We start from the raw sequence: 13,231 nt of genomic DNA on the forward strand, positions 1-13,231 counted from the left end.
ATAGATGTACCAGCATTCAACACCATTGTTTGCTTACTAGGTGTTGAACTACTAGTATTTTGACCAACTTTTATTTTGGGCAACTAGACTTTACATTTTATTCCTGAGCTGATAAAAGAGGACAGCCACTTTTATTTTTTGATATGCAAATGTTCACAGTGACATTTTAGTTATAGTTTGCCTTTTTATTTCTTAACACAGTTACAGACATGGAACAAGACTTGGAGCTATCAAATATGTCCATCTCCGCCCCCCTCATCCCCTGCACCCCAAGCCTGGCCCTTACACAGACGCAGACCTGGACTCAAAGAGAAACCAAAACCCCGGCTGATACTGGCCAGGTTCTGGTTTGCTCCTATCTCATAAATACTGGTCAGTTTCATTTGTTAAAGCGTGATAATGATGAGTCCAATGTTTCTAATTGGAGTACTAAAACGGAAGACTAGTTTTACTCTCTACTGGGCCAATATTATATCTACAACTCAGCTTTATGTTGTCATTCATTTCACGGGAGATCAAAATGTGACTAAATAAGTGCTGGCTTATTCACAAAAAGAAACATTACACACTCTCTTAAACAGACATATATGCACATGCTTATTGCACACAAACTTACAGACACACAAAACCTCTCAAAGTACACACTGAAAACTTTTAGCGAGTTTTCATTAGATACAGAAAAAAAAGTCTAAATCCCTTAGCTCAGCATTCAAAGTACTTTACAACTGTCTTTAACTTTGAAGTGTAGCCTTATTTCCTACCCTGTCCCCTCCAGCACCCATGCTCAAGCTAATCCAAAACAGCACAGCCTACCCTACATGTCATGTTCTTTGCTTTGGTTGGACTTTAAGCTTGCTCTTCTTCTGACTTAGCACACCCAGTTCCATCTTCTCTACCTGGACAATTACCACTCATCTTTCAGCTAACAATTTATGTCTTTAAGTTTTTCCTTTATTCCTAATCTTTGCTCATAGCCAATCATCAGACTTATTCAATCCCTTCTCTGTGTCTACATAACATTTCATGAATACCTCTGATACAGCACTTATTACATCTGATCAAATTTGCTTACTTATATGCCTATCTATTAGTTTGACTGCCAAATTCTTGGGACAATGCATTCACTTCATAAGCTGTCTTTACACTGAGAACAGAACACAACCCAACCTCTTCTCAATTTTTGCCTCTTTTTTTTTTTGCTCTGAATTATACCAGCAGACTGCTCATTTTTTTCTCCTGCATTCAATCTCTACCTACTTTCATTCACCTTCCATGTTCCTTTCTGATGACCTGTTTCAAAGTACTGATCATGCTACTTTCCTTCTTAAAAGTTTCAGAGTATCTTACTCTAAGATTGAATCTGTGGTCATTATTTCTTATACTGACAGTTAATAATTTTACTCTCATTTTTCTTACCTCCTCACCAAATGATCTTGTTTCCATTTGATTTTGACTACACACTTTGAGGGAAACAACTAGACTTTATCAAATATCAATAATGGCAACATCTTCAATACCCACAAGCTCTAGATCTGTCTCCCTTTTATTCAACCTCCAGCAATACTCCAGAAACCATACTTTTTAGATCTTACCACTTTTCATTGTACTTCTACCCCCCAATATATTTACCTTGCTTAGAATCCATTCATGCATAATACTGCCCCTCACATCATACTAATTTTACAAAATTAAATTTGATTAAATTAAATGCTCCACCTAAACTGACCCTGCAATCATACTGGAGAAAAACACACATTTTTCTCAATGATACCACTTTTAAATGCAGACCTGCTAATCTCAAACATTTTCTCCTGACCCACAATCCATTTAGGGATTTTTTTTTTTCTCCTAATCCTTTACTCTTAAATCTGCTCTCTCCTGTAACCACTATAACCACCTCCTTTCCAGCTGTACTTTCAGCTGATGAAATTGCTTTCTATTTCACTGAGAAGAAAAAGCAATTAGAAAAGAGTTTCTGGGGGTTCCTGAGTAGCTCAGTGGATTGAGCGGTCAGCTCTTGATTTCAGCTCAGATCGTGATCTTGGGTCATGGGATTTAGCCCTGAGTTGGGCTCCTGGTCAGTGGGAGATCTGCTCCAGGATTCTCTCCCTTTCGCTCTGCCCCTCCCTCTGCTCACTCTCTCTAAAATAAATAAATAAATGAATCTTAAAAAAAAAACACCTTTCTGCAGGTTTCTACTACCACATCTACTCCCCCATAAATATTAGTACCAATATACTTGGCTTTCCCTCCTACTAGTATGGATAAACCATTGGGGCCCTAGATACCAACTCTCTGGAGCACTCAAATACATCACTTCTGCAGTTTTCTTTCTCTGTTCTGTCTCATCAATTTCTCTTTCTCAGCTGGACCATGGCCAGCAGCACACAGCTAGACTAAATTTTCTTCCATCTCAGGCAAACCTTTTCTTGGCCCTATATCCTCCTCCAGCTACTGTCCTGTTTCTTTGCTACTTTTTACAACAAAACTTAGAGGAGTTAAACTTCACTAATTCTTTTCCATCTTTTCTCTCTTGATTCTACTTTGGTGACATTTTAATTATTACCAGTCCACTCCAACTGCTCTTGTCAAGGTTACCAATTACTTCCCCATTGCTAAATCCAATGGTTACTTTTTAGTTCTCAAAGTACTTGAAGGTATTTGTCACAGTTGGTTACTCTTTCTTTGCTTCACTTAGTTATTGGGGCACTAATTCCTTTGACTCTATTATTTTCTTCCTCATTAGCACCCCTTTCCTTGGCTGATTTCTACCTCCTCTCCCTGGACTCTAAATTTTGTACTGCTGCAGGGTTCAATCCTTGACCTTCTTCTTTTCTCTGTGTAGACTTACCCCATGGTTATTATATTCCAGTCACAAGGCATTAAATACCTTGTAACTCCTGATGACTCCCAAATTTCTATTTCCAGCCCATTTTCCCTGAACTCTAGACCCGTAGATGCAGCTGTCTACACAAAATCTCTGCTTAGTTACAGATAGGCATCTCAAACTTACTATATCTAGAAGTGATATCTAAACAGTCTAACAAATACTTGCTCTTCCTAGAATCTTCCTTATCTGAATGAATGGCAACCCCATGCTTCCAGTTGCTTGGGCTATAAAATACTGGTGTCAGTTTGACTTCTCTTTTTGCCCAGTATTTGGTCCATTATCAAATCCTATCAGTTCAAAGTATTTTCAGAATTTGTCCCATTCTCATCACTTTCTCCATAAAGACCCAGCTCCAGGCCACCATCACTCACCTTGATAACTACAGTGGCCTCCTATTTGCTCCATCAGCTTCTATTTTATCCTTTCTGGTTCTGCTCAACACAATAGTCACAGTGTCTCTTGATAATGAAACATCATTCTCCTATTTTATTCATTGTCCTCCAGTGGCTCATCTTGGTATCATCTATGAGGTGCTATATATCCTATCCCATATCTCTATCCTGTGCCTCCCACCTCACCTTGCTGACCACATCTCCTATCACCTTCCAGCTCACTCCCAGTATTTCAGTTATCCTATTCTCTATACTTTTTCTTGAACGTTTCACATATGCTGCTGCTTTTGGGCATTTCTGCCTATGACCTCCTCTGCTTTGATGACTCTTACTGAGATGCTTGTATGAATTACTCTCCTGTGTCCTTCAGGTCTCTGCTATAATGTCACTTTTTAGAAAGGTCTTTCTTGATCACTCTTTGAACAAGTTTAACCATTTACTGAACTGCCTTTCCTTTGTCTCAGCTTTATTTTCCTCCAAAGTGCTCATCACAACTTTGTAGTCTGTATTTACTTGTTTATTGTCTGTCTCCCCCTACTGGACTGCTCCATAAAAACAAGGCCTTTTTTATTCACTACTGTTCACCAGTATCTGGTTTGGTACCTCCCACATAGTACTTGCTCAATAAATATTCTCTGAATAAATGAGTGGATGAATTTCCCTTCATTGTCTCATATATGTGCACTATATCAACAACACTTTACTGTAATTGCTGTTTGCTGTGTTCCAGAAAAGGTTCTGTATTTTTCTTTCTGTCTTAATCCCGTTTTTAAGCACCTTCCACCTTCTATTTCCACACACTCAATTCATACCTATATTTCAAGGCTCAATTTACATGCTATGCTATATACAAGGATCTTACCAACTGGGAAATAGATCAGTCCTTAGAATATCCATAATACTTTATAAATGTAATATACCCAGGGCTTCTAGCACTTTCTCTTCTATCACTGTATAAATTCTTACACAGTAAAGTACTAAATCTCTCCTCTTGTTTACCTTCTCTCCCCAATTCCAGACTCTAGCATGTAGGAGTTCCTCAAAAATGAATGTTTTTTTTTTGAACAAATATAAAAATAAAAATTTCATTTCACTAATGTATACAAAGGTATACAGAAATCCTTACCATGGTTTCAAATCAGGGTTTTGAGAATTAAATTCAGACTGCTTATATACACTACACAAACCTAAATGATCTTCCTTAACCCTACAGCTTCACTTTGTAGTATCCTCAGCCTCAGTCACCATTCTTCTGTTATTCTAGCTTTTTTTTTTTCTTCTTGAATCTTCCAAACTGTTTTCTACCTTAGGATCTTTGCCCTTCTTGCTTTTCTGCTTAGATTTTTACATGGCTTATTGTTTTGTAAATTGAAAACCCACGTATCAGGTCAAACATCATCTTTTTATATATGCCTCTCTTCCTTGCCCACCTAAAGTCCCTTCCCATTCTCTATCAAGTCACCTTCCATTACTGTCTTCATAGCACTTACCACTATTTGAAATGAAGTTTTGAAATTTGTTTACTTGCTAATCAAATCTATTTTACTTCCTCTCCTACCTATGGTATCCCCTCTGCGCATAACCCATATCTCATGCATCTAGAACATAAGATGCATGGAGAATAAAGACCTTGTTTGCTTTTCTCATGGCTGTGTCCACCATGCCTATAGAAACTAAATAAACATGTATTAAGTTACATTTTTAAAATTCATTGCTTTGCTTCACTTTTCAAGTAACTACTATATTGGTTTATTTATCCTTTATTAATAGCAAGATTCCAGGGTTTATTAATTGAACAGGATTTTTTTGTTGCTTCTCTCTTCACCACAGGAATCCATGTATTCATCTAAAAAAGGAAAGCATAGCTTCTGGAGTATGTCTTTTCAGAGATAATCTAAATGCAAGAAACATCCTGAAATAAACTATAATTGGTTCATAAACTGACCTCTAGCCCTTCAAACTTAGCTCCTGAAATAAGCACCTTCCTACTCATGAAACTATTTTGTGCTGATGAAATCATACAGCATCAGTAGTTTCCAAGGAGGAATAGTCTGAAAATAATTCCCCAAATCTCCAAGAGACAGGTAGTTCAAGATGGGAATATACTCTATGATCTTCCAAATCACTAATATCTAAAAACATGAGTGTTTTGTGGCAAACGTGGCTTTCAATGCTTTGTTTGCATAGATTTGTTAAAATATTTTTCATGAGACCAAGAAAAAAAATCTATATAAACATATAGAACTGACACCATGGAAATATTCATGCTGAAGGGTTTTATACTTAGCTGTCTTAATGTGTTTTCATTGTGGTTGGCATTTGCTGAAGACAAATGGAAACATCTTGTTTTAACATGAAACTTTCTGGGATCCTCCCAGCTGACACAACCTCTCTTCTTCCTTTTAGCTCCACAGCCATCTCTCTTTCTATAATGTGTCGCTTTCGACCTTGTATTATGGTTATGCCTCTTTACTCCTAAGGAAAGGAATTTGTAACAGACCTCTGTATTTTTCCATCACTTCCATTGCCTTCTATAATTTTAGGTATATGTGTGGTATTCAATAAGTGTTTGTGGAATAAACAAACAACAATGTTTGTATATACACAGTTTCTTTTTACTCTTTCCAGGTCAAAATTTCTAGAGGAACAAACTGACAATGATTAACTTTTTCATTAAGCTTTTTTCTTACTTCCGGAAAGATACACATACATAGAATCATGTAGAACATAGATTTCCAAATTCCTAGGAAGCTGAAATGTCTGTCTTACTTCCTATTTGTATGCTTTTAATAAATGCCGTAGAGTATGTAGTCTTAATTTGTAAACAAATGGTGGAAAGACATCATAATACATAGATCTTCTTCCTATACTCTACTGTGATACTAAGCAAGATTATTATAATGCATTAGACGTAGAAGAGTGGAATTTAGATACATAGGGCTGTATTCAGTCAGGCAGAATGAATAGGTCTAGGGATTGGAAATTTGGGGGCTTCTTCAGGAATGTCAGGTTGGTAGTTCTATTTAGAGGGGAAGATGAATAAAGAATAATAGTGCAGGAGAATTTGAGAAGGAATTTGCAGACTGATGTAAGTCCTGGACTGTTTGAATGAGGTTTTGGATGGGGAACTCTTAATGGTTTCTGTGCAGGTTGGTGACATGATCAAAGCTGTGCTTTAGAAAGAATAATCAAGAAGTATATGCTTGATGAGTTGGCTAGAGACAAATGAGAAAGAAAAACCTTTTCAGAAGCTTTGTGTGGTATTCTAGGTAATATTTTTCCTATGGGAAAATACATAAACTGAAATTTTTTCTTCTTGACGCCTAAGATGAAAAAGATCATCAGAGAATGAATGAGTCACATATGTGTAATTTTTCTCTGTGTATTCATGCATATATATATTTATTTTTGTCAGAAATATTGCTATTTAGATTTATATTAAATCAGACAGCATGTCAGATTTAGATCCCAAGTATAAAAATATCAGAATGTTTTTTGTTTTATTAGATCCTATGACTCAGAGCTCTGGTCAAAAAATCAATTTTAAATTCCATCTGATTTTTTTTTTAGGAACTCCCATTATAAAGGTACTAATGGGAATTGATCTAGAATAACTTTTAATTTAACATTATGTGACTATGTCAAATGTGATGTTTATCTCTGAATAACAGATTTTCACATGCTTTTTGAAGAATCTACTATCAGAAGAAAACAGGCAGCAGGAAAGATTTAGTTAACAATTCAAGTTAACTTTACCATATCCAAGGTGATAATTGAATACTCTCTGGAAGGATTACCATAGTACTAGATAGTTGATTTTAGTTATTTTAGAGCACAAAACAGAGATCCAGGTACACAGAAGTAACTCCTTATTAAACTCTTATTGAATCACCAGTGCATTCTGAGCCCTCGTTGGGTATAAAGTACGATAGAAGTCTTGCCAATGATGAAGACATGAGGGGAGAAGTCATAGATTCTTGGTTAAGTTAGTAGATGTGTTTTTTTTTTTTTGCCTCTTCAGTGTATCAATCACTATTAGCTTATTTCTTTGCTTTTTACTATTTTGGTGGGGGGAGGGAAGGCCATGTAAATTGTCCTTCATTCTTTGATCCTGACTTTTGAAACTTTTAACTATTTTTAATTGTCATAATATACACATATGTATGTATGTATAAAACATATTAATCATTTAAAGTGTATGGCTCTGTGGCATTAAATACGTTCACACTGTTGTGTAACCATTACCACCATCCATCTCCAGAATTTTTTCTTCTTCCCTAACTGAAATTCTATACCCATACTAACTCCCCATTCCCTCTTTCCCTCAGCCCCTGGCAACCCCAATTCTACTTTCTGTCTCTATGAATTTTACTACTTTAGGTACTACATATGAGTGGAATCATATGGTATTTTTCTTTTTATGACCTGTTATTTCACTTAGCATGATGTCTTCAAGGTTTTTCCATGTTGTAACATGTGTCAGAATGTCCTTCATTTTTAAGGCTAATATTCCACTGTATGTATATGCCACTTTTTGTTTATCTACTTGGATTGCTTCCATGTTTTAGCTATTGTGAATAATGTTACGATGAATGAGTGCACACATATCTATGGAATCCTTGCTTTCAATTCTTGTGGGTACAGACCCAGAAGCAAATTTGCTGGATGATATGGAAATACAATGTTTCATTTTCTGAGGAACTGCCATATGGTTTTCCACTGGGTTGTATATATTTACATTCTCACCAGCAATGTTTGAGGATTCCAATTTCTTCACATTCTGGCTAACACTTGTTTTCTGTTTTTTTTTTTTTTGTTTGTTTGTTTCTTTTTATTATAGCCGTCCTAATAGGTATGAAGTAGTATCTTATTGTGGTTTTGATTTGCATTTCCCTGATGATTAGTGATACTGAGTATCTTTTTATATGCTTATTGGCCATTTTTAATTTTCTTCGGAGAAAACTCTATTCAAATCCTTTGCCCATTTTTTAATTGGAATGTTTTATTTTTGTTAAGTTGTAAGAGTTTTTAAAAATATATTCTGGATATTAAAGCCTTATCAGATATATGATTTGTAAATATTTTCTTTCATTCTTTGGGTTGTGTTTTCACTCTATTGTTACTGTCCTCTGATGCACAAAAGTTTTTTTTTATTTGGATAAAGTCCAATGTAACTATTTTTCCTTTTGTTACCTGTGTGATCCTGGCTTTTTTTTCTTTCTTTTGGGCTGTGACTTATTTCTATATAAATTCTTTAATCAAGCAATGAAATGACAAGCCATGGAAATCATTAGGTAATGTGAATGGAGAATGGTTACTATAAATGGACTAGTCTCATTTTATTTAAAGAGATGTGGGGATGGGCCTGAGCTTTGAAGTGACTGGATCCTGCAGCATGGTCTAGACAGATTGATGACATTTATTGAGGTGACTGTGGTCCAGATGTGGTCCTCTACTCTCCTGGTCCAAAATTCACTCATGGGGAACCAGAATCTGGAGGGCTGAAGCAGACTGAACCAACTTCTAGAAAAATGACTGATAAGTCAAATGCTAAGTAATGAACCATAAGGGGAAAAAACCCACCACCAACAAAAACTAGTCCAGTACGTGGAAAAATTCTTGTCTATTACCCAAGAAGTTACCTTTTCATTTTCAATCAACATGTGGAACAGAATCAATAACCAGAATTTTGCTTTGTGAGCACAAAATCAGATCAAATAGAATTGCATATGCTCATAGGCTATTTTATTCAGACTAGGGAGAAACTCGATAATTTACCCTTATCCTATGACAGACATTTGACGAATAGCTTCACTTGCTCTCATTCAGATCACTCTTTCGTATAAGGATATTTCCTGTATACCACTTGTGACACATTATGTAAGCCATGCTATAATCTGAAGGAAGTTCAGTATAATGTTTTAATAGGCCATTTCTTTTACTCTGCACATAAAGAATAAAAGTCATATTCTTTTTATGGGTGTATTACAAAATTATCAGTTTCATCGATAATAATATGTACAGGACACTTGCCGTGCGTCAGGTGCTCTTCTATTTATTTTATTCAATGAACTCATTTAACCTTTGTAACTCTATGAGGTAAGTACCATTACTATCCCCACTTTCATGTAGGAAATGGATTCACAGGGAGGTGAAGAAATTGCCCAAGATTGTGTAGTTTGATATGTAAATTCTAGCAAGTCATGCTCTAGAGACCACATTCTTTTTTTTTTTTTTTTCTTGAGAGAGAGAGGGAGAGTGTGCGGGGAGGGGGACAAAGGAAGAGGAAGAAAGAATCTCAAGTAGGCTCCACACTCAGTGCAGAGCCCAATGTGGGGCTTGATCTCATGAGCCTGAGATCATGACCTGAGCAGAAATCAAGAGTCTGTTGCTTAGCTGACTAAGCTACCCAGGTGCCCCAAGACCTCTGGAACTGTTTTTCCATACTACCTTCCAGGATATTAGCTAAGAATTTAGGATGCATATTTTCCAATATTCCTCTTCCTCCCCTTCCCTCCCTTTTCTTCCCTTCCCTTCCTCCCTTCCTTCCTCTTCCCTCTCTACCTTTTCCTTTTCTCCCTCTTCTCCCTTTCCTTTTCCTTTCCTTTTCTTTCCCTTTTCCTTTCCCTTTTTTCCCTTTGCCTTTGCTCTCTTTTCCTCCCTCTCCTCTCATCTTTCTCTTTCTCTCTTTCTTTCTCTCTTTCCCTCACATCCAGAGATGTGCAGTAACTTTCCTAAGGTCATGTAGCTAATAATATATTTTCACAATTTCTTTCTTCTTCTTCTTCTTCTTCATATCACAGAAACCACTGGAACTGGGTTTGGAAAAACTGGTTTATGCCCTGACTCAGTCACTTTTTGGTCTCACAATTTTTAGGTAAGTCACAGCCCACTGATTCCTCATGTAAACATTAAATAAATTAATTCTGTATCACAGGATTATTATGAAGCAAAATCGACTTCATATAGGGTCATTTTGGACCCAGTGAATTTTGTGAGGTCAAAACATCCACTGGGCCGAAGAGTATAATTATAATTACGATTAAAGGTCATGAGCATTATAATGCTCACTTTGTAATCTTTCAACCCTATCATATTTCCTGGAGAAATTTGTTACCTTCTGTTCATGGCAAAAAGTATATTGAAAAGGCCAACTTTTTCTGCCCTCGTCATTCTGCTAGGAAGTGGCTTGTGTTGGCCCTGATTATACAGGCAATGTTCCCAATGGCTCTCATTGGTTTGAAAGCTGCTTTCTTTAGCAAAGGTAATTTCCAGGCGGGAACAACCTGTATTGATGTCAGCCTGAGGCAATTCCCAAATGATGTTTCCCTGGTCCCATTTATTGGATAACAGGCTTTCCTTTGGATTGTCTTCTACCTAGATCTTTAACAGCTAGTGAGATCAGCCCAATTCTTTAAATATTCCTCTTAGGCACATCTCTTTTGGGTTTCTTAGTGAGCCTTCTCCCATACTTAGCCATTTATTATTGGACCATCATAAGTCACAAACAGCCTCTAGATTTTGAATTGAAATACCTTTTACACTCCAATCCTTGAGCATTCCTGTTAGTTTAGCTATCAACCAAAGTCAATTAGAATCTAATAGTGAAGGGGCACCTGGGTGGCTCAGTTGGTTAAATGTCTACCTTCAGTTCAGTTCATGATCTCAGAGGCCTGGGACTGAGCCCTGAGTTGGGCTCCCTGCTCGGTGGGGAGTCTGCTTCTCCCTCTCCCCCTGCCTTCCCCCCACCGCCCCCCCTCATGCTCTCTCTCTCAAATACATAAATAAAATCTTAAAAAAAAAAAGAATCTAAGAATGAATTTTCAACTAACAGGAAAAAAAAACATTTGATTTTATTAATAAAAAAAAAAAATTTTAAAATTCCAAAAAATTGACTGAGCCACCCAGGTACCCCTGTAAAAGTTTTTTTTTTTTTTTTTTAGTTAACTTCCAAATAGGACTTTAATTCAAGAAATTCAGAGTATAAATAAGTGACAGGTGTTTTTGTAAATGGCAAAATAAAGTGCTGCTATTAAAAATTATGAAGAGTTTTGGGAAAAAATTTACTAAAGAGCTAATGAAAAGAGGTAAAATCTATTAAAATTTAAATAAAATTTGAGTAAGAAAAAACTTCCACATGTATACAAACCAGTTTTAAATCTAATGGGAAATTTATTAAAAGGCATGGTGAAAGTAGAAAAAAATCATTAGAAAAATACCATCACTTAGCAGCTATTACACGTCTCTCTCTTCCCTCCCCCCTCTCTCCACTTCTCTCCTTTCCTCAGCCTCTGTTTGTCTTTCTGTCTCCCTCCCTCCTCTCTCTCTGACTCTGTCTCTTTCAATAGCTCCAGTTAAAAATATTAGATCTGGTCCTGGACTCAGCGTGGTGAGAATGATGGAAGGGTGAGAAGTTGATAAAACTGATTACTGACAGTTACATGTGTAGAGGTGAGAATGCATTTATGTCTCCTAATTTCCTTGCATTTGATACAGTTCCTCGCAAATCTCTTCTTTCTAAAGTTGCCAGAATGATCCAACATGCAATTTTGGTCATTTCATTTCCTGACCCATTACCTACAAGCTTTTCAATTTATCATTCAAACACCTGTACCACCATCCAACCTCATCTTTTCCTACTTTTTGCCTCACACTTTACATTCCAGCAATATCCAATGTTTGAGATTCCATACACACGTCTACATGTATTAGTGTGATGTTCACTCTTCTCAAGATGTCTTACTTGCTCCTGTTTTTTCACTGTCACTAAGAAAATCCTTTCCAGGTCATGTGTCACCTCTTCTGAATTATCCTTTCTTTAAACCACCATACTGGATGAGGGATTTCTATTAATCATACACAGCTCTTTCTGGTGTTTTACCCAAGAGCACTTCTCAATAAAACTTTCACATGCAAATCTCTGTCTTACTTCCTATGTTCAGGGAACCCAGACTAGGACAGCTGGTATCAGTAGTCCTAGGAACAATGTCTAAATGAGATATGGAGATCGTGAATTTTATTTTTTTAAAAGATTTATGTATTTGAGAGAGAGAGACTTGAGAGAGAGCACAGGGGGAGGTGCAGAGGGAGAGAGAATCCTAAAGCAGGCTCCTTGCTGAGCGAGGAGCCTGATTCTAAGGGGCTTCATCCCACCACCCATGAGATCGTGACCTGAGCTGAAACCAACAGTTGGAAGCTCAACCGACTGAACCATCCAGGTGCCCCTGGAGATCATGAATTTTAGTTGCAACCTTAGGAGTAATGGCAACAGTGAGTGTTGTAATTTGTTCCCCTCTCCTTTCTCTTGAAAGTTTCCCCAGATAATAATACCAACTACATCAATGACAAAGCTATTTCCAGTTGTGGTCTACTTCCCCAGGCTTATGACCGCTTCTTGGGGAAAATTCAACCAACAACCAGATGGGGAGTGACAAAAGCCTGGCCTCCTTACCTCAATTTGGGACAAATCTGAAATGTTATTTTAGCTCCAAGCCCCATGTATCTCTTTTGAAACTTCATCACAAACCTGCTGTCTAGTTCTGCTTCCTCATTTTCTCTTGCTGTCATTCCCTAGATTCCTTCCAAATAAACTTCCTGCATGCAAATCTCTTTCTTGGAATCTGTTTGTAGGAATTCTGACTGAGGACAAGACTCAAAAGGTAAGTATCAAAATAATCATGCTTATACTGGCTCCCTCTAGGTTTTTCTCCTTAGCAGTGGGATGAAACACTGAGTGGAGACATAGTAATGTACAATCACATAGAAGACATCTTACCTAAACTTAGCAAGGAAAATTTTAGTTTCCTGGTACAAGTTTGTCTCCTTTTCTTATATAATCCTCTGTGATATTTGAATTATATGAGCAATGTTAAAGTTAATTGTGATAGATTTCTCAAAATATTTGGAGACTTTGAGAGCATGGCAGAATCTTTGGTGGGAGGGACACCAC

Source organism: Neomonachus schauinslandi, chromosome 1, assembly GCF_002201575.2.
Source record: "Neomonachus schauinslandi chromosome 1, ASM220157v2, whole genome shotgun sequence".
Classification (NCBI taxonomy): Eukaryota; Metazoa; Chordata; class Mammalia; order Carnivora; family Phocidae; genus Neomonachus; species Neomonachus schauinslandi.